This window comes from Anabrus simplex, chromosome 3 (assembly GCF_040414725.1).
Source record: "Anabrus simplex isolate iqAnaSimp1 chromosome 3, ASM4041472v1, whole genome shotgun sequence".
NCBI lineage: Eukaryota > Metazoa > Arthropoda > Insecta > Orthoptera > Tettigoniidae > Anabrus > Anabrus simplex.
Genome location: NC_090267.1, coordinates 394,319,062 through 394,346,464, shown reverse-complemented (window position 1 = coordinate 394,346,464; position 27,403 = coordinate 394,319,062). Strand labels below are relative to the sequence as shown.

Below are 27,403 nucleotides of genomic sequence, written 5' to 3'. Positions count from 1 at the left end.
CTTTTCGCGATATCGAACGTAAAATAATGCGAAAAAATCATGTCTGTTTGATAATGTTGAAGGTTAAATTGAGAGTGGGCGTCAGTGAAAATAAATGTAAGTGATATAAGGAGAATTAATTATTATTATTATAGAGTTTGGTATAATGATGAAATTCCTAAGTACATACTATGCGCACATAACGATTCCCTTTTATTGTTCAGACCGAAAAAGATTTGTCTATCTTCGCTGCCAGGCTGCGAATTACGACTTCATGGATATCACCTAAACCAAGCAGTGATTCAACGTAACACTGATGAGCTATATTTGAAAATATAATTCGTTATCACTTTCGCGCAAACAGTATTAGCAAATTGGCAAATACTATATTTTACAAATATTTTGAGCATCCATTGTTTTAAATGGAAGCCTTTAACATATAACACGCAATAAATGAAAGGAGGACGAATTTGTTGAAATATGTGCTAAAATGGCCACATAGTTCATTAATATCAGTGTAATTTATCACATCTGTAAAACTGGATATTATAAATTGGCAAATTTTGTCGCTATTTCCTGTATGAAATCCTATTATTGCCATATCATCTTCTTCTTCTTCTTCTCCTTAATCTGGTTATCCTCCAGTGTCGGCTTTTCCCTCGGACTCAGCGCGGGATCCCACCTCTCCTGCCTCAAAGGCAGTGCCCTGGAGCTTCAGACTCTGGGTCGGGGATACAACTTGGGAGGATGACCAGTACCTCGCCCAGGCGGCCTCACCTGCTATGCTGAACAGGGGCCTTGCGGGGGATGGGGAGATGGGAAGGGATAGACAAGGAAGAGGGAAGGAAGTGGCCGTGGCCTTAAGTTAGGTACCATTCCGGCATTTGCCTGGAGGAGAAGTGGGAAACTACGGAAAACCACTTTCAGGATGGTTGAGGTGCGAATCGAACCCGCCTCTACTCAGCTCACCTCCCGAGGCTGAGTCGACCCCGTTCCAGCCCTCGTACCACTTTTCAAATTTCGTGGCAGATCCTCCGGGGGTGGCAGCTAATCACACTAACCACTACACCAGAGAGGCGGACATTATTGCCATATATCACTGAATATTTCTAGTTGTTATTCTACTGCAAAATTCTACTTCCTTTTCTGCTGTGTATTCTGATAAGAGAGATATGACATCCCCGTCTATTTTGTATAAATGTATTTCACTATCCTGAATCTACAATCTAGGAGTAGGCTAACTGAGAATTCTGAAGTAGTTGCCGACAGTAAACAAAACACCGGGGAAGTTCAATGAATCACCAGTGTACCGGGAGGTACACCCCAACGCCGCGCATTCAAATTCAGCGCCTAAATGAACCCTCTATTGGTAAAATAGTGAAACTGAAATTACACCGACTTAGAACTTTACTCAGAAGATGTCACCACAGAAATATGATGTAATTTTGTTATTGTGAAGTTTGCTAAACTGAATGAATTTCTACTAGTTCTGTTTGCTATACATCAAGAAGTTTGGACATTCTTCCACAGATGACACTATTAAAATCTATGGCCATGCACCCTGGTGCAAGGTGAAAGAACTTATAATTTAAAGAAGTTTTGTATTTCTAGGTTTTTGTAACTAATTAATGTTCATTTATTTTTGGGTTGGCAATGGTTCCCTTTTCTTTCCGCCAGTTTTGAATCTAACCAATCACAAATTTCTGTAATTAGTTTTCAACCTATCACAGCCTTCTTCTTCGATTTGAGTGTTACTTTTGAATCTACAAATAAAATTGTGATGGTGTGGCTTTTTTAGTCTTTAATGATCTCGAACCTTCACTGAGGGTTTGTAAAATGCGGATTTTCACGTTTTTTGGCCAATTGATCGACGTCTATCTGAGTGTATGTGTGTTAAGCAGGAGGCGGGCGGCCTCTTTCGTCGGCAGCTAGAACATCTACAATGTAATGGCCAAATAACTGCCTCCACAGCTTAACCCGAGGGAAAGGTCTGAATCTTTAACTATGTAACCAACTTTTCCAAAATGTAAATCTTCTTTCGGCTAATGTAAAAACTTCGAAAATCTTTAACTGTAAATCGGGGATAGAGAGTGAAGTAACCTCTCGAGCTCCCCTTCATCTTGGTTTGAGGTACCTACGTTTGTGTAACCTTTCATTTCTGCACTGTATTAAAGTACTTTCCATGCGTACTACCTCAGTAGTTTGGGAATAGCCCCTGTTTCATCGGCCGAGAGCACTATAGGTTTTAATTATTATTTGTGGAGCACAGTCTTCGCCTCTATTCAAATTGTACTCGGGCCATTTATTTAACCAGTTCTATTTCACTAATGCCCTGTTGGTTGGGTACTAGATACATCTGTGTAATAATATTTAGATCAGTAAATAGTGCCTTGTAAGGCCAGAGATAGTCTGATTTTCATGCAATATTGCCTTGAGGGGACTTGAGAAAGAGAGAGCCTGTTAGCTCTTTTTCAAATTTTGTAATTGTAAAGAGTGCCTCTGGAAGGCTAGATATAATGATTTTAGGAGCAAGTGCACTTTGAACAAGGGGATTTCTGCCCTTGATTAAATTCGTTCTTATTTTGAGTTGTAAATTTGAGCTGGGAGCTCTGGAAATTGTGAAATAACGGGCTTGAAGCCCAGGACCTGTAAAAGTCACTAATCTCAAATTTTCCTAATCTTATTCCACGAGTACCTTGTACCTGATATGTTTTATGTTCACCAAGTGAAAATTGTTAAGTTGTTGTTTTCTGAAAAAAATATAGCCTTCAGTTCAAGTTTTAAATTGATTTTGATATTGTAGATAGACCCATTCAGACCGGCACTTCTTTAACCTCTTTCTGCTCCACGGGTAACCCCGGAACAGCCAGTAGTAACACGCCCTGGGAAGTTGGATGCTGTGTACACGCACGTAGCTGTCCACTAACATTTGTCTATTGTCAACTGCAAGTGAACGACAGTGCTACTTGTCACGTGCTGTTACCTGTTGCCAATTATGCGATATCTTGAATGAGTTGTTGAACTGTTATGTTTGTTGATTGTAACTCCATTTACGCAGGTGAGCTTAGTTTAAGGTGACCAGATGCAAACAGATGAAAATGAGGACAAAACTATTTAAAAAAGAGAACAATACCGGGAAAAAGAGGACACAAGTCCTCCATAGAGAGTCTGAATTTAGACATATTTTCTAATGTTCACATGCGTAAACCAAATTTCCATATTATACAAAATTTAAAAAATGAAACTTATTTACACGTTTAGCTGGCACATTTCTGAGGATTCAGTTGCCTTCAGGTGTTTTGGCTTTGCTTTCGATTATATTGAAACATTAAGAGGATTTTCACAGAATCTACTTTGAAATGGTTCCTATTATCAGTCCGTTGTGCTAAGGTCAATTTCTACATTTGCATTGCACCCTGGTACAGGAAAAAGAGTCCGACTCGTTGGCTGAATGGTCAGCGTACTGGCCTTCGGTTCAGAGGGTACCGGGCTCGATTCCCAGCAGGGTCGGGGATTTTAACCTTCATTGGTTGCTTCCAATGGCCCGGGGGCTGGGTGTTTGTGCTCTCCCCAACATCCCTGCAACTCACACACCACACATAACACTATCCTCCACTACAATAATACGCAGTTACCTATACACGGCAGATGCCGCCCGCCCTCATCGGAGGGTCTGCCTTGCAAGGGCTGCACTCGGCTAGAAATAGCCACACGAAATTATTATATTTATACAGGAAAAAGAAAGGTATTCTGAAATACATTCAACTGACTTACGTGAATTGAACTACTTCGCCCATTTCTAACTACAAGTTAACTCGTTAAATTCAGGGTCGTTACTGCTCTCAATCAGGAATTGTTTCAAATCGCAAAACTGATCAAAATATTTCACATCATCCATTTGAAAGAATTTAGACTTAGCTTTTAAATACAGAATACGTGTTTCAACGTCAACATAATATCACTTTTCAACGCCATCCATTTAAAACAGGCTTCCTTCAAATCCCGGTCATCTCCTGTCGCTTGTTGCACATTAACATAGCAGTGTTCTGACGGGGTATCGCTGAGAGAGAAGCATGGAATATACAGAATGGTAAATAGCGTCTATTATCACAATACAAGGTGTAACGGGAGGTACACCTCAACACCGCGCATTCAAAACTAGCGCGTAAATGAACTCCTCTATTGGTGAAACAGCGAAACTGAAACTACACCAACTTGGAACTTTAATCAGAAGATGTCACCACCTAAATATTGAGTAATTTTTTTATTGTGCTGTTTCCTAACCTGATTGAATTTCTACGTGTTTTGTTTGACATTCATCAAGAAGTTTGGACATTCTTCCACAGATGTCACCACTAAAAACTATGATCACGCACCCTGGTGCGAAGTGAAAGAACTTATTATTTAAAGAAGTTTTGTATTTCTAAGTCTTTGTAACTGATTGATGTTTATTTATTTTTGGGTTGGCAATTATTCCTTTTCTTCCGCCAGTTTTGAATCTAGCCAATCCCTAATTTTTGTAATTAATTTCCAACCAATCCCGTATTTCTTCTTCACTTTGGATGTAACCAATTAAATTAAGAGGGCGTGGCTGATTTATTCCTGAATGATCTCGAACCTTCCCTGAGGGTTTATAAACTGCGGCTTTGCACGTTTCTTGGCCAATTGATCGTCATCTTACTGAGTGCGTGTGTCAATGCAGGAGGTGGGCGGCCTCTTTCATCGGTCAGCAGTACATCTGCAAGGTAATGGCCACATAACTGCATTCTTTCTTGCTATCTCCGCAGTTTAACCGGAGGGAAAGGTCCGAATTGTTCACGATGTAACCTACTTTTATAAAAAAAGTAACTTTCTGCCGGCTAATGTAAAAACTTCATAAAATCTTTAACTGCAAATCGGGGATAGAGAGTGATCTTCCCTCTCGAGCTCCCCTTCATTTTGGTTTGAGGTGCCACGTTTTTGTAACCTTTCGTTTCTGCAATGTATTAAAGTGATTTCCATGCGTGCTACCTCAGTAGTTTGGGAATAGCCCCTGTTTCGTCGGTCAAGCGCCCTATTGGTTTTAAGTTTTTGGAGCTCAGTCTTCGCCTCATTCAAATTATACTCGGGTCGTTTATTTAACCTGTTCTTTTTCACTAAGGCCCTGTAAGTTGGGTACTAGATACCTCTGTATAATAAGATTTCTCTTTGTAAATAGTGCATTGTCAGGCCAGAGATTATCAGATTTTCATGCGATGTTGCCTTGAGTAGGCTTGAGAAACTGAGAGCCTGTTAGCTCTTTTCAGGTTTTGGTAATTGTAAAGAGTGCCTCTGGAAGGCTAGATATTGTAATTTTAGGAGCAAGTGCTCTTTGAATTAGGGGATTTCTGCCTTTCATTAAATAATAACCTCATCCTTTCGTAAAATTGTAAAATTAGGGTCTTAAAGCCCAAAGTGTTAAGGTTCTGAATCTTGGGTTTTCCCCAATCTTGTTTAATGTTTGTTACTTGTACCTGCAATATTGCCACAAAAAAAATTTGAAATTCTGAAAATATAACCTTCAGTTTAAGTTTTAAATTAATTTTGATTTTGTAGTTAGACCGATTCCAGCCCGCACCTTCTTTAATCTATTTCTGCTCCACGGGTAACACAAGGCATGCACAGAATAATAGCATGTACTGCATGTCCGTAATCTCATTTCTTTATATCGATACGAATCGATGATGCCGTCGCGTAATGAAGAATATTTAAAAAACGAAATAGTAAAACAGATTATCTCAAAATAAGCTCTTTCAGTGGAAAAGAGACATTTCGGGTTTTAAAAAAATGCACCCGGACCAAGGACAATAGCCTAAAAAGGAGCACATATCCGGATAAAAGGGGACATCTGGTCACCGTAGCTTTGTCTCGTTAGACTGAATCCTTCATATGGGTTCTCGTTATAACTTTTTTTTTTTGCTAGTGGCTTTAGGTCGCTTCGACACAGATATGTCGTATGGCGACGATGGGATAGGAAAGGCCTAGGACTGGGAAGGAAGCGGCCGTGGATTTAATTTAGGTAAAGCTCCGGCATATGCCTGGTGTGAAAATGGGAAACCACGGAAAACCATCTTCAGGGCCGCCGACAGTGGGATTCGAACCCGCTATCTCCCGGATGCAAGCTCACAGCTGCGCGCCCCTAACCGCACGGGCAACTCACTCGGTATGTTAAAAGTCTATGGTCTGCTTTTACGACCGAGATAAGTTCTGAGGAGAACAAGAATTTTGTTTTGAAAAGTAAACAGTATATTTGAGAAAGTGTGTTTTTATGTGTGTAGATGTCCGGGAGGCTCAAGGCGTAATTTAGAATGACCAGCAGAGCATATGTGTTTATACGATGTGCACTAGCCTGTAAGGTTACCCATGTAGGTTTCATCCGATCTTAACGTTGCGTTTGGAAGTTCGCAACGCTTGCATCGTATATTATTGTCACAACTTATTCTTTGGAATAGATACATGTCTGCGGATGTTAGAAAATTTAGAAAGAAAGCATCGTTTATGAGCAGCATTTAGTGTGTGCACCGCATCGTCTCCGAAAACCAGAGCTTCATCATGTAGGTGTTTAAATGTGATTTAAGAAGGCCGTATTTGTGGTTTGAGGAAGTGACAACTTCTTGGTTGTTCTTAGGATTTTGGCTGGGATTAACTGGGGGAGGGGGGGTGTTCTGATTTGGTTTTTCGGGGTCTCGGCTACTCGATCCACCGAGGGAGGCCTGAATTGGGTTGAATTTGGTGTTGAAGTAGACTGAGGACGAGTAGTAGGAGATTGTTATTGAGCATGTTGATGAAGGGGGTTGGGAGGAGGCTGGGGTGAGTTTGATTGTTTGTTTCTGTGGATGATTTTAGATGTGAGTTCTTGCGAATCTTTTGTTTGATTGGCTTCTTAAAATATGGGCAGCCAGGAAACGATGCTGTATGATTGAAGTGGCAATTCGCGCAGGTCGCCTGGTCCCGTGGTACCTTGCATTCGGAGTGGAGGTGAGGACCACCACACCTATTGCAGCGGGTCTTATTTTCACATCTGGTGGTGTGACGGTTAAGTTTAAGGCAATTATAGCAGAGTATTGTAAATGAGGGATATGGTGGGCGAGTCTGAATGTAAGTTTTGAGATGTTGTGCGAGTTCTGAAGATGGTTTTCCGTGGTTTCCCATTTTCACACCAGGCAAATGTTAGGTATGTACCCTAATTCAGGCCACGGCCGCTTCCTTCCCAATCATAGCCCTTTCCTGTCCCATCGTCGCCGTGAGACCTATCTGTGCCGGTGCAACGTAAAGCAACTTGTAAAAATAAGTTTCATAATCTCTAGAGATGGCAGTATCAAGAACGCGCGATAAACAGCAGCTATCTGGCTGACATGCATGGCACTATGCAGCTGTGGTGAAGCCATTATGGTGAATGTTGGAGCAAGAAAAAGTAATAATAGCATTTCTACTCCTTAAATGGTAAGGTAATATTTTTATTCCCTAAACGAATGTCTAAACTGACAAATTCTTCTGTATGGACATATTCATTATGTAGCATCGTGGAATTCTGGTGTTATAAAAGTACTGGGGACTTTGTAGAGGTAAGAGTTGACAGTATTGCCTTGCAGAACAATGTCTTGGTTGACAGTAAAACAATATATGATGTGGTTTCTCCTAGAGAGAAAAAAAAAAGAAGGTAATAAAATAATAAGAGAAGAGTTAGTGAGTCTTGGATGAAGTCGAGATACTTTCATTATTTAAATAGTAGTGGAAATAGATTGCAATAATGAGAATGAATACGCTATAATATTGGTGAACCGGACGTGATTCGAACACGCAACCCCTCAAGTTCCAGAGATAACAGAGAGTGGTTGAGATTATGTTTTGAAGTTGCTAACTGCGTTATTATCCATGGGTTATTGGACATCCCATTCATCGTAAATAGCATCAGTGCCAACAGTAAATTATTATTTAGCTTTATTTCAGCAAAGTAACTGATACAGAATATGAGCTGGAAAATATACCTGAGGACATTATACTCCTAGTGAAATAAGTAATGATAGTGAAGAGGCATTCTATAAGGAGATACATAATGCTGAAACGTAAGAAAGGATTCTTATTCCAGGCTTCATAAGAATGGTAATTTATATCTAAACACCCAGACCCTGAAATAAGGCTAAATAATTGCTACTACGGTTACTAGTAATGGTACTAGTACTGTTATGTCTACGTTTACCACTACTGTTATTACTCGTTGGCTGAATGGTCAGCGTACTACCCTTCGGTTCAGAGGCTCCCGGGTTCGATTCCAGGTCGGTGATTTTAACCTTCATTGGTTAATTCCAGTGGCCCGGGGGCTGGGTGTTTGTGCTATCCCCAACATCCCTGCAACTCACACACCACACATAACACATAACACTATCCTCCACCACAATAACACAAGCAGTTACCTACACATAGCAGATGCCGCCCACCCTCATCGGAGGGTCTGCCTTACAAGGGCTGCACTCGGCTAGAAATAGTCACACGAAATTAAAAAAATACTACTGTTATTACTAGTCAGATAATAATAACAATAATAATAATGGCTTATGGCCTCAGCAAAGGTCTGATGTAGGTCTTTCAAATTGACGCCTCATAGGCGACCTGGGCGTCCGGGAGGATAGGGCCCTACCTACTGTCTAAGGTGATATCTAATGATGAAGACTACAAACACCCAGCCCCCAACCCAGAGTAAGTGGAAGTTAAAATCGACAACCTGGCCAGAAATTGAAAGTGAGACCTCTTGAACCAACGGTAAGCATACTAACCATTTAGCCATGGAGCCGGTCGACACGGCCAGATGAAATTTACTCATTTTTAGGGTTACAATTATTCCTTTTCAACTACCATAGCAGTGAAGTAGTTTATTTGTATATGCACCTTGAAGATAAGGCTATTCCCCTCAAACCTGGCAGGACTTTTAACTCCCAAGCTACTCTTATTTCGCACATTTATGATTTCATAGATTTTTGTATATGCCTTTCCTGGCAAGATCTAGTGTTTACACTGCACTATGTCTTCTGGTCTGCTGGGCTCAGTGACTCAGACAGATGAGCCATCTGACCCTAACTTGGCAGGTTCGATCCTGGCTCAGTCCGGTGGTATTTGAAGGTACTCAAATACGTCAACCTCGTTCGGTGGATTTACTGGCACGCAAAAGAAGTCCTGCTGGATTAAATTCCGACACCTCAGCCTCTCCCAAAACCGTAGAAGTAGTTAGTGGGACAATCTTCTGGTGTGGGCTAGAACAAATTTGTTACTTTCATTCACCTGTCTCTGTCTTAACCTTGGACCCTTGGCTTTGACAACATGAAAGTGACCGAGGTATGAGTGATGTTAGTAATGTCATTCCGTATGCAGCCAGCCCCGGTTATGAATGGTGTGAAAATGAGGGTCGGTTCGTGCGGGCATTTCAGTGAGCTTAACAGACTGATTTGTAATAGCAACTTCTGCCTCGGTGAGGAAAGCAACAGGAAACTACCTCACTCATCATTTTCCTAGTACACCTCTTCAGTGATGCCTGAGCCACATGTGACGGCTTATGGCGGAGCTGTTGAGGTCGAAACCAGCCTCCGGGCTGAGCACTCAATATACTTACAGATTTTTGTAAATCTAAAATTACATATCAATAAACCGCATTAACATTTTTTGTTCAAAGAAAATTGAAAAGCAATAAGTCGGTAAATAATGGGATAGACTGGGATGCCTTTCAGCTTTCAGTCTGCAAGCCTCTGTAAAAGTACTAAACGGCCCTACAATCCTCTACCTCTTTCTAGCTCTAAGGCTTGCTTACTTCAAAACCTCTTATATTTAAATCATTAGGAACTGGGTCTAACCATCGTTGATTTGGTCTCCCTCTACTTCAGTTAACCTCCATGACCGAGTCCATTATTCTCCTAGGTAACATATCCTCCTCCACCTCACATTATTCCACCACCGATGCGAGTTTATGCATACCGCTTCGTCGATCGAGTTCATTCCTAACTTACACTTTGTCTCCTCATTCGGAATACCTTCTTACGATTGTTTCCACCTGTTTGTACAAGTGATCATTTTGGCTACTTCTATATCTGTTCTTTCTTTCTTTCTTTCTTTCTTTCTTTTTTTCTTTCTTTCCTTAACCCTCCAAGGTTGGTTCTTCCCTTGGACTCAGCGAGGGATCCCGCCTCTATAGCCTCAATGGCAGTGTCCTGGAGCGCCAGATTTTAGATCATGAGGATACAACTGGGGTTGAGGACCAGTAACTCGTTCAGGTGGCCTCACCTACTATGCTGAAGCGGGCCTTGTGGGGGGGAGGGGAGATTGGAAGGGATAGACAAGGAAGAGGGAAGGAAGCGGCCGTGGCCTTAAGTTAGGTACTAACCCGACATTTGCCTGGAGGAGAAGTGGGAAACCACGGAAAATCACTTCAAGGATGGCTGACCTCCCGAGGCTGAGTGGACCCCATTCCAGCTCTCGTACCACCTTTCAAATTTCGTGGCAGAGCCGGGAATCGAATCCGAGCTTCCGGGGGTGGCATCTACTCACACTAACTATTCCACCACTATTTCTAACTTATGGATAAGACATCCTGAGTCCACCCAGCATTCACACCCGTACGGCAAGGTTGAGTTGGAAACAGACCGGTGTAAATATAGTATCTTTCGGGAACTTACTTATTTCTTACAGAACACAGTTCATCACAACTGCGAGCTCCCTGTTTTAGCTTCTATAATATAAGAGAAACACATTTAATGACGTTTCTGTCTCTGAAAAACGTCGAAAATACCACCTGTTTAAAATAATTAATTTTCTTTCAGCAATCCATGTCATACGAATGTAAATAAACGTTCGTGACGTATCTGGTGTTTAAAAAACAAACCCGTAGCACATATAGACCATTGAAGTCCTTGGTCTGTCAAGACGACTACTTCCCAACCAGGTGGTGTTTAGAAGAAACACCATACGTATTTTCTTCCTCCCTAACTCAAACGGTTTTCGAGAAAATACAGCTTTCTTCTGTTTTTGGCTGTGGTATCCTTGACTTGTGAGTAGGCTACTCACTTCGTGCTAAACAGTGGTCACGTGAAGCCAAGTTCGTCATCGTTCGTATAAAATCATTGTTCGTTTGCTAACAATCCAACTGAACAAAAGAGCGCGCCATTCTGCGGAAAGCGTTTGGAGGCTGCAGTTGCACTGTTGAAGGTGCTAAGCGTGCGTGTCGTTATTTGAGAACTGCTGTGGGCTGTAGTTTATTTATTCAACCGTTTTCATCATCATGTTTTCCGTGTTTGTATATTTTTAAAATTGTGTAGGTTTAGGCTTCATATTTGGTGGGTTCATAATTCACATTTTATTATGCTTCATTTTCATCATCATCATCGTACTATATTAATACTCCGTATTTACATACTGTATATGTTAATTATATGTGTAGGTTTAGTGTTAATACAGTAAAATTTGCTAAAGCACTTTCCTAAGGGACCAAAAAAAAATCCGAATTAGACAAGTTTCCGCATTACATTACAAAACACTGTTTTTCCCTTAAAGCAGTAATTTTAAATATTATTTTCAGCTTACCTGTATCTGCCTATTCATGACGTCGGATATCGAAATTGATGTATGACGTCCACTCAGCCTCGGGAGATCAACTGAGTAGAGGTGAGTCTTCGTAATTTCATTTCATTATCAGTTTAACCTCCAGGGTTGGGTTTACCTTCGGACTCGGCGTGGGATCCCTCCTCCATCGCCTCAAGGGTATCCTCGAAGTGATTTTCCGTGGTTTCCCATTTCTAACTCCGAGCAAATGTCGGGATGGTACCTAATTTATTCCTGACTTACATTTGTGACGAAGTTAGGGCTCACGGCCCTCTCTTACACTTAACCACGGTCGCTTCCTTCCCTCTTCTTTGCCTATACTTTGCAATCTTCCCATTCCCCAAAATGCCTGTGCTCAGCATGGCAGATGAGGCCGCCTGGGCGATGTACTGGCCCTCCACCCTAGTTGTATCCCCAACCCAAAGTCTCACGCTCCAGGACACTGCCCTTGAGGCGATGGGGGTGGAATTCCACGCTGAATCCGGAGAAAAATCCAACCCTGTAAATTAAATGGATAATTCAATGAAATTACCAAGACCATCTATGGCGAACATCAAGGCCATTGCGAATGAATATCTATTAGAGTTACTTACCAACACGTGGAGTGTAGAACAACACAACTTACACTTCTTTATTCACACTCCTTGATCATCTGCAATGGGCATAACATTCACATCTGCTCTAAAGTATATACTATACATAACAAGACCAGCTTCGTGCCTTATCAGTGAAGGAACAGGAAGTAATAACAATTCTATTGTTGTGAATATCAGCTTGATATTTCTGTCACGCCATGTAACGATTTATAAAGTCGTAACTCAAGCTGACTTGGTATTAAACGTGTTTTCTGTAAGAGCATTCTCACGTTACAACATGAATATCGCTACTGATAAGTTATTGAGTTGTTCAAGACTTTCCAGACTAGTACACTATTCTGCGTGGGGAGCAAGAGTGTATTGTGTTATAGAAACTTGACTAGAAAGTGATGCTTAGATGTATAATTATAAACACAATGGTTATCAGTCGTAAGAGTTTGCTCTGATATAATTCATATTAGGTACAGCCCCAGCATTTGCCTGGTGTGAAAATGGGAAACCACGGAAAACCTTCTTCAGGGTTGCCGACAGTGGGATTCGAACCCACTATCTCCCCGATGCAAGCTCACAGCCGCGCGCCTCTAACCGCACGGCCAACTCGCCAGATATCAATCATATGATACTGTAGATAAATAATAGAAGAAACTCTGAGTAATTACACCCTGAAACCCGACTTTAAGTTCAATACATGCATAGAAATTTTGGAATTTTGTCCCGCAGGAGTTCTTTTACGTGCCAGTAAATCTACCGACATAGACGCCCAAGAGAGATCCGGTTTACTCTGTTTGCCACCTAGCGGACCTAGAGTAAAACGGAACGTCGAAATTGACGAGCAGACAGCCAGATGGCGTCAAATCGAAATGTCTGCAAACGGTAGCTGAGGCCATACGATTATTATTATTATTATTAATCTACCGACACGAGGCTGACATATTTGAGCACCTTCAAATATCACCGGACTGAGCCAGGATCGAACCTGCCAAGTTGGAGTCAGAAGGCCAGCGCCTCAACCGTCTGAGCCACTCAGCCCGGCGATTTTTTTGTTTGAGGTGACGTATTCTAATGAGAGTCCTAGTTCTGACGTACAGAGAGATAATATTTTCGTCAAGTTAGGGAAATTTTGATTTAAGTACAGAAGTCAAAATCTGCATCACTCTTTCACATTTTGCCCGTGAAAACTGCCAAAAAGTACCTTAAGCTGCGTAAATTTTTGACACCATTATTCAGTTGGACGAATAAGGCCTCCGTTTGAAAGAATTGATAACCAGTCGTGTGACACTTCCTCTGGCAATGCGAACATTAATTTCACCTTTATCACCCAAGCTGTGTCCGGCTCCATGGCTAAATGGTTAGCGTGCTGGCCTTTGGCCCATGAGGTCCCGGGTTCAATTCCCGGCCGGGTGGTGGATTTTAACTTTAATTCCTATAGTTCGGGGGCTGTGTCTTTGTGCCCTCTTCATCATTAGAATTCATCTTGGGTAGGGACGCATCCTCACAGACGCGCAGGTCGCCTGTATGGCGTCAACTCGAAATACCTGCACCAGGCCTATCCGGAGACATCACGCCATTAATTACCCAAGCTGTCATCTACGGAGCGATATTTTAATGTCCGGTAGCGTGCAAGATATTTGTGTCCTGGTTTATGTCTTCAATTTCGAAGTCCCTCAACAACATCATTGCTTACGAAGTTCAAGAAATCATCTTCATTATCAGCTTGAGGATGAGAACTACTGTACCCTATCACTCGGCGGTGGATTATTTTCAGCTTCCACTGACACAGTACTGGAGAGAGGGATTTCATTACTGTCTGTAAGTAATAGAAGTCGAATTATGTTACGACCTTCGAAAGGGGACGGATTGCTATTAAAGGCTCCTAGGCCACAGGAATGTGAATAAAATCTCCAAGCATACTTGGTTTAATCTGGCAGTTAAAATATTAAACATACTTACTTTGTTCATGTCTTCAAAATGTCCCAAGAGAGAGTTTATGGAAATTACGAACCCCTTCTGAAACGAAGTAAAGTTTTCCGTTTACCAACTCTTACTTGTGAAATCGCCTCCAGAAAGCATTTCAGAGTATTTTCCTGGATCCTTAAGTTTAAGCCATATTCACTTCTAACGGGAGTCTTTTCATATTTAGGTGCTATGGAGTTCAACACGTCGATGGTTTCATTGACTAGGTCGATCTAGTTGCTTTCAACGTTCTTGTGCGCTTGAAAAATAATTGCGCAGCCATTCTCACAACTCATATGTAGAATTCTTATTTATGTTTAACACAACAATAGACAAAATAGAGAAAATATTATAAGACTCTGCGTATAGACTTATACCGAGAGTTCCTTATCGTTCACCGCAAGAGCTTCAGCTGCCGACAGGAGCCCTCCACGTGACGTCATCATGAGGCAATGTTATGCGAAAAGGAAAGTGCAGGAGTCAGGAATGAATCCTCCAGGCAACACCCTTTCTCTGACCAGGAGATGCGGGTGGGTTTAAGAAATGTGCTGGAAAAGGGAGATGGGTAAAGGATGTGAAAAATGAAGGAGATGGAGGGAGGCTTTGCCTCTTGGCTAAGGTTTGTTTGTAATAACAAAGTAGACGAAACTAAGAAGATATAATGTCATCGAACAGGCGATAGCTAGTGAGTCGCTCCATATCTTAACGTTTGAAACGGTAACAAATGAAGTAGTAGCACAAGAATACGATCCTAGAGATTGGAACCTCCATTTTGTCCCCCAAGCAGGTCAGAATAGAATCTCCTTGGAATACAAACGCAGTGTTGAGAACGAAGGAAATAAAATTATTCGCGAGATTGGAGGCTGTCTTCTGGTGGATGAGATGTGAAATACACCGAAAAGGACGTGAATGCATCATGGGGATAACCTAAATTGGACATTAACAATGATGCCGTACGAACTCGAGGCCAGAACAGTAAAAACATACAGTGAGACAGAGATCTGGCTCAGGGGGCAGTGAGAAACTGAATCGCACGTAACGTGACCTCTATAGTTTCGAAATCCAGATGAACTATTGAGCGGCTTCATACTATACAAGTGAAGCACGACCTAAACATGCTGATAAACGGAATTTCAAATGGCAGTGGATATTCCCGTCCATTAACGCCTGAAGACATTTCGAAGCTCTACTTCTGATGATTTTATTCCCATCCATGTGGTCACTCTTCTTGCAAGTACACTTGGCACGTCCTGTGTTACAGTTGTAGGCTTGTTTACCTTGAACCGTAATAGTGATGTTGCCTGTTTTTTTTTTTAAATAATGAAGTGGCGTATGACTTTTAGTGCCGGGAGTGTCCGAGGACAAGTTCGGCTCGCCAGATGCAGGTCTTTTGATTTGACTCTCATAGGCGACCTGCGCGCAGTGATGAGGATGAATTGATGAAGAAGACGACATATAAACCCAGACCCCTTCCCAGAGGAATTAACCAATTATGGTTAAAATTCCCTACCCTGCCGGAAAACGAACCCGGGACCTCTGTGATCAAAGGCGAGCACGCTAACCATTTACTGTAGCCATGGACCCGGACTCTTTTTGTAATGACTGTTCGTTTCGAATGTTTAAACTGAAAGTGCTGTGCAACTTGCAACGTTATATTTGGAGCCGATATAACAGTAACTGCAGCTTGAATTAAAATCTAAACTGAGAATCTCAAAGCGCACTCTTACGAAATATAAAATTATTATTATGGAAAAAATCGAGGATATGAGGTTCTCTGGAAATGGGTGGTTAAAATATTACAGCTCGAATTCTCCTTTAAGGTAAGGGTTATTCTGCCCGAAGGCAGGTCCGAACCTCCACAGAGGTGTTCCTGAGCCGGAGTTTACGTGCGGTAGGGTGGCCAGTTCCTTTCCGCTCCTTCATTCCCTTACCCCCACCAACAGCGCGTGGCAACCCATCCAACTCCTGACCACGCCCAATGTTGCTTAATTTCGGAGATCTCACGGGATCCGGTGTTTAATTCTCCTTCAATAATTTAATATTCTATTGTAATTCTTCGCATATTATATAAAGGGAAAAACATAAGCTAAATTGGTTAACCACCCATCTCTCTTTCTTAGTCTGTGTATCCTCCAGGGTTGGTTTTGTCCTCGGACCTCTACCGCCTGGAGCTTGAGACTTTGGTTCGAGGGGATACAGCTGGGGAGGAGGACCAGTACCTCGCCAAGACGGCCTCACCTGTTATGCTGAACAGGGGCCTTGCATGGGGATGGAAAGATTGGAAAGGGTAGACAAGGAAGAGGAAAAGAATCGGCTGTGGCCATAAGTTAGATACCATCCCTGGAGGAGAAGTGGGAAACCACGGAAAACCACTTCCAGGAGGTTGATGTGGAGTTGACCTCCCGAGGCTGAGTGGACCCCCTTTCAGCCCTCGTACCACTTTTCAAATTGCATGGCAGAGCCGGGAATTGAACCCGGGCCTCCGGGGGTGGCAGCTAATCTCACTAACCACTACACCACCCATAAATGGTAAATTTCAGGAGCCTACTTAGTGTGAAATTGTATTTGATATCATACAGATATTGTAAAATTCTGCCTATGACCACTTCTTGAGAGATGAATGCTATATGTTACTGCACTGATCTCTTAGCACATGGCAGAGTAAATTGTAGTGAAGTCCTAATCTCATTTATGACTGAGACAGTGTGGAAGACGCTGAGTATGGATGGTGTTGAGCGATGACTAGAGCTCGGTAGTTGAAGCCCTATAAATTGCCTAAGCAAGAGCTATAAAAAAGATATAAAAAGCGGGCCTAAAAACTTGCAAAAAGGACTTAAAAACACGATCCATTTCATTTATAATTTTAGATTTAATGAAAAATGTAATGATGGAATATTCTCTCATTCTTTATGTGTTTAACCTCCAGGGTCGGTTTTTCCCTCGGACTGAGCGAGGGATCCCACCTCTACCGACTGAAGGGCAGTGTCCTGGAGCTTCAGACTTTGGGTCGAGGGATACAACTGGAGGAGATGACCAGTACCTCGCCCAGGCGGATTCACCTGCTGTGCTGAACAGGGACCTTGCGGGGAATGGGAAGATTGGAAGGGATAGACAAAAAAGAGGGAAGGAAGCGGCCGTGGCCTTAAGATGGGTTCCTCCCGGTATTTGCCTGGAGAAGTGGGAAACCACAGAACACCACTTCCAGGATGGCTGAGGTGGGAATCGAACCCACCTCTAGTCTCTTGACCTCCCGAGGTTGAGTAGACCCCGTTCCAGCCCTCGTACCACTTTTAAAATTTCGTGGTAGAGCCGGGAATCGAACCCGGGTCTCCGGGGGTGGCAGCAAATCACACTAACCACTACACCGCAGAAGCAGCCATTCATTTTTTCATTTCATTTCATTTCATTTCATTTTCTCTCTTGTCAGATGTCGTTCAAAAATATGTCTTTACTAGAGAAAAGATGTTTACGAGGTAAAGGATGAACTAATGCTGATTCGAATTAAGAATGGGCAGTAAAAATAAAGAAGATCAAGTTGCGAAAAAAGCCGTTAAGGTCTAAAAATGCTAAAAACAAAGACCGATAAGCCGAAGAAGGCAAAAAGGGACAAATAATTCCTACCATTTTCTGACCTACTATGACCCCGAAAAACATATATTGTGTTGGTCCTCGTCTTCAGACACTCGAGAAAAAAAATTCTCCTATTTTTTTTTTTTTTTTTTTTTTGCTATTGGATTTACGTCGCACCGACACAGATAGGTCTTATGGCGGCGATGGGACATGAACGGGCTGGGACTGGGAAGGAAGCGGCCGTGGCCTTAATTAAGGTACAGCCCCAGCATTTGTCTGGCGTGAAAATGGGAAACCACGGAAAACCATCTTCAGGGCTGCCGACAGTGGGGTTCGAACCCACTATCTCCCGAATACTGGATACTGGCCGCACTTAAGCGACTGCAGCTATCGAGCTCGGTCTCCTCAACTTTCGAGTCCTAGTGATGACATACAAAGCACGGCTAGTGCTTCTAGGTGCTACGAAATTCATGGGATCAGACGTGCTGGAGTAACATTTCTGACTCGGTAGGAAAGTGGCAGGTATTTTGATAAGTTTTTGCCGTTTTCTGTGGCAAAGAAAACACGTAATTTTCAAGGTAAATTAATTTTTTGTTTATTCAAAATGTTGGTCGTCGGCTTTTACACACTTCGCCCATTTTTCAGGTAAGATATGAACACCATGCCAGAAAAACTGCTTGTGTTTTGCGGCAAACCATTCGTCGAGCCATTTTCCAACTTCCTCGAAAAGTGCTGCTCTGCGAGCGCGTGCCCCTTTAATGCGAAGAGGTGATAGATGTCTTCAATCAATCAATCAATCAATCAATCAATCAATCAATCAATCAATCAATCAATCAATCAATCAATCAATCAATCAATCAATCAATCAATCAATCAATCAATCAATCAATCAATCAATCAAGCAATCAATCAATCAATCAATCAACCAATCAATCAATCAATCAATCAATCAATCAATCAATACTGATCTGCATTTAGGGCAGTCGCCCAGGTGGCAGATTCCCTATCTGCTGTTTTCCTAGCCTTTTCCTAAATAATTTCAATGACATTGGATATCTATTGAACATCTCCCTTGGTAAGTTTTCCCAATCCCTAACTCCCCTTCCTATAGGCCTAAATGAATATTTGCCCCAATTTGTCCTCTTGTATTCCAACTTTACCTTCATATTGTGAACTTTCCTACTTTTAAAGACGCCACTCAAATTTATTCGTCTACTAATGTCATTCCACGCCATTTCTCCGCTGACAGCTCGGAACATACCACTCAGTCGAGCAGCTCGTCTCCTTTATCCCAGTTCTCCCCAGCCCAAACATTGCAACATTCTGTAACGCTACTCTTTTGCCGGAAATCACCCAGAACAAATCGAGCTGCTTTTCTTTGGATTTTTCTAGTTCTTGAATCAAGTAATCCTGGCGAGGTTCCCGTACACTGGGGTCTTACCAGAGACTTATAAGCCCTCTCCTTTACATCCTTACTACAATCCATAAACACCCTCAGAACCATGTGCAGAGATGTGTATCCTTTATTCACAATCCCATTTATGTGATTACCCCAGTGAAGATACTTACAATGATTCCCAAAAGGAACTTTCACCCCATCAACGCAGTAATTAAAACTCAGAGGATTTTTCCTATTTGTGAAACTCACAACCTGACTTTTAATCCCGTTTATCAACATACCATTGCCTACTATCCATCTCACAACATTATCGAGGTCACCCTGCAGCTGCTCACAATCAATCAATCAATCAATCAATCAATCAATCAATCAATCAATCAATCAATCAATCAATCAATCAATCAATCAATCAATCAATCAATCAATCAATCAATCAATCAATCAATCAATCAATCAATCAATAAATCAATCAATCAATCAATCAATCAATCAATCAATCAATACTGATCTGCATTTAGGGCAAAAAAATGTGGAATGCTTCACGATTTTGCGTGTCATCCTTGCGCAGGGGCCATGCTAATCTTCTTTGTATCGTTCCAATTTTAGTATACAGTATGTACCGCCGAAGCGTCGGTGCAGTACGGCGGGTGCGGAAGGATGTCCCATCCAGGCGATTTCAAGATGTCTTTCACTGGTTTTGCTGTGTGAGACGGTGCCTTGTCGTGTAACAAAATCACTTTGCCATGTCTTCTGCCCTATTCCGGTCGTCTTTCGATCAATGCGTGCTTTAAATTAATCATTTGTTGGCGATAGACTTATGCATTAACGGTTTCGCCGGGCTTCAAGAGTTCATTGCTCGTCTTCGCACTGTTGTGATCTACCAGAGCGCGCACTTTAACATTGAAATCAGCACGTTTTAACTGCCGAAACCATGTCTCATATGTTCTAATCGATGGAGCGTGTTCACCGTATGTTTCTACCAGCAAACGATGAATTTCCGCAGCCTTTTTCTTTTGGTTAAATAAAAGCAACGCGTACCGCAAATTTTTCTTTTTCATGAACAAACGTCGGCATGATCACTGAACGATACAACACAGACGCTAGTGTTTGGCGCACTCAACTTGTGTGTGTTGGTTGGTTAATGTCAGACGAACAAAGTGACGTATGTGTCAAATTCATACGCTGCGTACTGTTCGCTGGCGCCATCTCTTAGTGAAATCGGAAAAGACTTATGCCTACACCTGGTAATGTCAAACTACCTCAAGTACGCCTCATTGTATCGTTTTTGTGCCGTTTCCCTATGAACACATGCACTTTTGTAGTGTTATTTGAGGATTCAACTAGCCACTTGAATGATGGCTAGCGGACAGATATTGTAAAATGTTCGTATTAGGGGATGGGATGTATCAACTAAAATACTCAGGTCGGTGAGGTCTGGGATCAAAAATAATCGCCACTGTCAAGATGACAAACCTGCATTTTAGCGCCTTATCTGAATGCATGCAGGCGGTGCTTTAGCTCGGACTGGTAGGTATCTCTCACGAGCTGCGTTCTCACCAAAATGTGGGACAGGTGGTTTTAAAATAAAAGTAACTCTAGGATCACTGTTAACTAACAGTAGATTACTCTCAGTGGTCCAGACTCAAAAACAATCAGTAGCCATTAGAGGCGTACCTAGGAGGGAGTGGATTTAGCGGATATATTCCCATGAACATTTCCAGAAATAAAATACTTTACAGAATAGTATAAATATAATTTCGTGTGGCTATTTCTAGCCGAGTGCAGCCCTTGTAAGGCAGACCCTCTGATGAGGGTGGGCAGCATCGGCTATTTGTAGGTAACTGCGTGTTATTGTAGTGGAGGATAGTGTTATGTGTGGTTGTGAGTTGCAGGGATGTTGGGGACAACACAAACACCCAGCTCCCGGGCCATTGGAATTAACCAATTAAGGACCCTCTGAACCGAAGGCCAGAACGCTGACCATTCAGCCAACGAGTCGGACTACAGAATAGTAATAAACAATTAAGTCATGAATACAGTTTATTGAATGTGAGGAAAACCTCCTCGTCGTTAGTAGTTAGCACAAGTATAATGCTCAACACATTATTTCGACATATAATATTATTACTAACGAAAATGCGCACAATGTGCAAAATACAAAATCTATATTACATTATTCCAGTTCTAGTTTCGTTATTGACATTTGTCTTTTACTGCAGATATTTGCATGAAATCTTTCACAGTGTTCATTGCAGAATTCACACACACAATTTTCATTCCGGTGATGAAATCTCTTATTTTGGCAGAACTTGTGATGAAAACCATGTGTTGCATGTCGCGTTATTACGTGTCGAAGCTCAGAGTTTGCTTGTTTCCAGTCGTACTTCGTTACGGCGTCTGTTGAATAAAAGTCGTTCCAAATATAGCTGCGTATTTTCTATGAGAATTTGGAATGTGTTCTCGTAGACCTTAGTGTTGGCAGGGGTAACTGCATTCTGATGTCTTCTATGAATAAAGTTTCTTTTAGTCAAACATAGGTCAGTCTTGATGGTGCTGTCTTCCCTATACCCAGAATTCGTTTCACATAACGAACAATAAGTTTCTCTAGCGTAATCAGGTCGTTCATTTTAAGTTTATCCCAGATTATTTGGATCCCATAAGTTGCTTTAGGTGCTATAGCTGTTTTAAATAGTACCTTTGCTGATTTATTGAAAGTTTTTGTGTTTGTTGAATGTAGTAAATTGCTTTTATTGCTGATATTATTCTTCCTTTGATATGATTGTTAAAAGTTGCCAATATTGTTTGAAGAGTAACTCCGGGTCCGCCTCTGTGGTGTAGTGGTTAGCGTGATTAGCTGCCACCCCCGGAGGTCCGGGTTCGATTCCCGGCTCTGCCACGAAATTTGAAAAGTGGTACGAGGGCTGGAACGGGGTCCACTCAGCCTCGGGAGGTCAACTGAGTAGAGGTGGGTTCGATTCCCACCTCAGCCATCCTGGAAGTGGTTTTCCGTGGTTTCCCACTTCTCCTCCAGGCAAATGCCGGGATAGTACCTATCATCAGGCCACGGCCGCTTCCTTCCCTCTTCCTTGTCTATCCCCTCCAATCTTCCCATCCCCCCCGCAAGGCCCCTGTTGAGCATAGCAGGCGAGGCCGCCTGGAAGAGGTACTGGTCATTCTCCCCAGTTGTATCCCCCGACCCAAAATCTGAAGCTCCAGGACACTGCCCTTGAGGCGGTAGAGGTGGGATCTCTCGCTGAGTCCGAGGGAAAAACCGAACCGGGAGGGTAAACAGAGTAAGAAGAAGAAGAAGAAGAAGAAGAAGAAGAAGAAGAAGAAGCGTGATTAGCTGCCACCCCCCGGAGGTCCGGGAAATTTGAATTTTGGTACTACTTCTGGAGGTTTATTTTGAAGGGTCAATGTATGTTTTGCGGACAGTTTACCACCTCATCTAAAAGTAATTTGTTTAGTTTTGTCATGATCTATTTGTAGGTCATTTTTTAGAGACTATGGCGTGACTCTGTTTAGTACCTTCCGGAGCTCCTCTTTGTCTTCTGAACCTGTTACCCGTGTCGGTGCGACTTAAAGCAACTAGCAAAGAACCTATTACCAAGTCATCTGCATAGAGCAGAAATATTGCTGAACTGTCCTTAATGATATTTGTAATATCTGCTGTCATGGCATTGAACAGTAATGGGCTGATCGGATCTCCTTGTAGAACACTTGAAGGTAATTAGGTTTGCAACACTGGTGTTTTAATGTTTATATACTAGTGGTGGGGCTGTAGAGTAACTCGGTTCCTCAGCTTTACGTGACGTCACAGCGGAGCACCGATTCAACTCGAATACTCCGTATAGCGCTGCATGTGCTTCAGTAAACCTTCCAGCCAGGCTACACTCGCAACACCACTGTGCTGTTGTTCAGACTCCAGCTATTGGATGCAGATCGAGCAGGCGGTGTTAGATACACATTACGACTATACTGTAAAACTGCACGATTAAGCAATTATATGAATATCTACCGACTTAATTTATGGATTGAATACTCCTATGCAACTTACTGCAGCAGTAGAAACATGTCTAACTTCAATAACTCAATATACACCAGGAAATAACACAACTGATACGGAACACGGACCGACACGACCTCAGTCGAGCATGACGTCACATACACTACACTAATTTGTTTGTAGCTAAACGGGGTTTCACTATAAAAAAATCAGCTCATTGAATAGTCTTTCTTTCTTTCTTTCTTTCTTTCTTTCTTTCTTTCTTTCTTAATCCATTTACCCTCCAGAGTTGGTTTTTACCTCGGACTCGACGCGGAATCCCTCCTCTACAGCCTTAAGGGAAGTGTCCTCGAACACTGGATTCTGGGTCGGGGATACAACTGGGGAGGCGGGCCCGTACTTCACCCATGCTGGACAGGGGCCTGGTGTGGGGGATGGGAAGACTGGAATGGATAGACAAGGAAGAGGGAAGGAAGCGGCCGTGGCCTTAAGATTGGTACCATCCTGGCATTTGCCTGGAGGAGAAGTGGGAAACCATGGAAAACCACTTCGAGGATGGCTCAGGTGGGAATCGAACCCTCCTCTACTCAGTCGACCTACCGAGGCTGAGTGGACCAATATTTTTAAATTTCCTGGCAGAGCCTGGAATTGAACCCGGGCCTCTGGGGGTGGAGGTGGCTGCTAATCACGCTAACCACTATACCACAGAGGCGGGCTCATTGAATAGTTACATGATATTTTTGCTCAACATATTCGTGTATATCAGTTATTAGTTTCTCTTACTCCCTGGTTTTGTAAGAAAGCATTGAGAAGTGAGGTTATCGAATTTAGTTTTCAGTTCTCCCGCTAGAATCACCTTTATAAGACACAAGTTTTGATAGTCTTCTAATGTTCAGCATGGATCTTGTGACAAGTGCTTCTGAAAATTCACTAATTTGTAGCTAGTTATGACACTTACGGAGAAACCACCTGTTCTTAATGGTGCTTAAGATCCATTTTTGTTGTAGTGCAAATAATCCGTCAATATATTGTTAACATGTCTTATTGTAAACTTGTTTACATCAGTATCTTGAGGTTATGAATCGTCGTAGTATGGACCCACAGTCAACGTTTATACATATTTGCAAAGGTGCTGTAAAGTGTTTGTGAGAATCTATAGTCAATTTTACACACGTAAAATATAATACTCAAAAATTATTGTAATTGGTTTCCAATTCAGATTCCCCAGTCTGAATTAGCTTTAACACTTTTCTGTTCAAAGGTTTTCTGTGTGTAAAATAATATGACACAGGAATCCTTTAATGTGTGAAAAGACCTTTGAACAGAATGTAGAACAATTTATTAGAAAGCTTGTCTTCAATATCGACAGCATCTCTCTACAGTACATCAGTCATTCCAAGAAACTTATCCAAATACCTGTCATAGATTAGCCTTGATTTTATTGCCATCTCATTTATGATGAGAGTAGCAACCTTTTAATTATCGCACAGTAAAGATTTACTTTCTGCAATCAGACGAGCTCGTACCAAAGAAGTACTTCCTATCCCTCCTCTGGAATGGCCCTTGTAAGTTTTGAAGATTTTTGGTGTTTTAGGTGCAAAATATTAAGAGATCTTAACAACCTGTAGCCCGTGAATGACCTGTTGGACAGTGATATTAAGACCTTTATAGTATTCTCTCTGATTTTACACTTTTGTTTACAAAAAGCTTGAATCTGCTCGTTAAGGAAATTTGCTTTCAAATCACCTTGTTCAGCTAGTTCTGTAATTTAATTTGGTTGATTCTCAAGTCCATGTTGATTTTTTCATCTTTGAGTTGAGCCATCCTTTATTTTAAAGTGGTAATAATATTTGCTTCACTATAAGTGCTGCTTATTTAGAACATTTTCTAACTGTTCTGTTCAGTTTCAAACCTACTGTAGTGCAGTATAGTTTAAGTTTAATAGAACACTCTGTGCCGTGGTTTTATATAAAGGTTCACTGATGATTACATGGAGGGCCCTCCTCTTCGCTTCTGTAGATATGGTTTGTTCTACACGAAGTTCAATTTTTTTTTTTGTAGAGTTTAGTTTCATTTCCCACCCCTGTAGCCTTCCTCTTATGTGGTCTTCCTGTATATGATTGTGTTTGTTTGTGTCCGGGAAAAACTTGAAATACAGATTGAGTGACATTCGAAAGTAGGATTTATTGTTTTGTATTTACACTAATCTGAGTCCTTAAAATGTCTACTGCAAACAGTGGAATGCACACTAGGTTTCCACAGAGTTCCCAGTCTATTTCCTTGAAGAGAAATTGCCAAACACCATTTAGTTTTAAGTTCCTCGTCTTTCGAAAATCTGTGAAATGAAATACCACATCCTTTTGAGGTCTTTGATTTAGAGTAAGGAAATTAAGAAATATCCCATGATCGCATTACGCAAACACGGTCATTAATATCAGTCACTAAATTATAATCGCCCGCACTAGTACAAGAAAGCTCATAAAGTACAAAAATAGGTCTTGACATGCTCGTGAATGTTTGAGTGAATACTTCAACTGCGCAATTTTATGACTAAGAAGAGCGCACCCAGCGGCAAAACGATGCGTTTTACGATCCCGAGCGGGAAACGGTTTCACGAACAGCGAGGCCTTGTATTTCCCAGCCTTGTATAATAGCGTAAGCAACGGTCAATGAAGAGTTTCACTAGCCCTTATAACCACATTCGGTGTGGACATTTCTCAAAAATTGAAAAGAAAGTTCTGAGGGTTTTGAACCAAGGAACGCACTACAGAAATAATTATGTAAATCAGTTAATTTGGCTTGAATTTTAATACAAATAAGGGGTAAAGAAACAAGCGATTTAGACTGTTTTTCCGGAACTGCATTTAGGCCGGAAGTGATTTTCGAAATTTGTTTTTTAATTTGATAAGAGCTATCCAAGACTCACAATTTCAAACCTTTCCGGGCTCTTTAGACCTTCAACTTTCGGTACAGTTGAGGAAATCGCTTAATATTATGTTTTTCGTAGTATGGGGACCTCGACTTTATCTGCTAGGAAGTACTTTGAACATTAAAATCCCACCAGATTAAAAGGAAGGCAATTTCTGCAAAGAAATATACCAATTGAATTTTGCAAGTTTGTGAATCATGGATGTATGCTTTCATTCATCTCTCTCCCTCACCCACTCGTTTTAAAACCATTACCACTACCAACATTTTGGGAGTAACATTTCTTCCAGAAAAATGTACTGAATTATGTATCCTTTTAAAATAATTTTCTACTCCGTTACACTTGTCGAAATCCCGCCTTCGTGTGGTATTTCATCGACAAAAAATAAAAAAGAAACAGAAAACTCATTATATACGGATATGTGCATACTAAATTAGTGTATAAAATGTTAGCTTACACCGCGTGGCATTCAAAAAATTCAGACCTGTTCTGCTGAAGAAAAAACGAATTGGTCGTAGAAAGATTTGTTAATGTTACCGTACAACTGAACACAGAGTAGGATAGGATCCTGTTAGCAGGGAGTCAGCTGCACGACAAAGCATACTGCTCTTCTATCGTAAGAGAGCGAACAATACCAACCTTTTCTTCACGTGCATTCAACCTGCATATTTGAAGTATGGCCCAGTATAATTAAAATGATGGTGTAACCTATATGCCAGTTGTGGAAAAAACAGAATAATAATAATAATAATAATAATAATAATAATAATAATAATAATAATAATAATAATAATAATAATAATAATAATAATAATAATGTGACGTACCCACTTTGCCCACAGATGTATGACATATTTATAACGTGGCGGGTCACTTTCATATTAAAATAAATAAATGATATGTCATTGTTTCTCCAGAAAGAGTATCCCAAGGGCGCCAGTCTTCAAGCTTATGGCTTGAAAACAAAAGTAGATAATTAATAATAATAATAATAATGCGTTATGAGACTCAAAAAACTCCCAGGGGTGAGGTGAACGGAACACAAATCATTAAGTACACTAACTTGGAATTTAAGGATCATTAATAATCATTTCATAAAATACAAATTAAAACAGCTATTTATTAAGATGAAAAACGTGACGTAACGGCGTTTTAACGAAATCTGAACTTACGGAAGCAAAAGAAAATTGAATGAAATTAATTTTAAAAATGAACTGTTGAGCGAAGACTTGCAGTAACTTATGCCATAAGCTCACCATATGTAGACTCTGTTGTCTTGAAGCTAATGGTATGCGGATCTCGTACCGGCTGCCTTCTCTGTTGTTGGATTCCAGTCCTACTTCAACATTTCCTGTCCTTAACACTTCCTA

General features: G+C 41.4%; 1 pseudogene; it reads right to left on the bottom strand.

Moving 5' to 3' along the window:
* Window positions 1–19,621: 19,621 nt before the first annotated feature.
* Window positions 19,622–19,719, bottom strand: LOC136867542 (U6 spliceosomal RNA; annotated as a pseudogene).
* Between the last annotated feature and the right edge of the window lie 7,684 nt (window positions 19,720–27,403).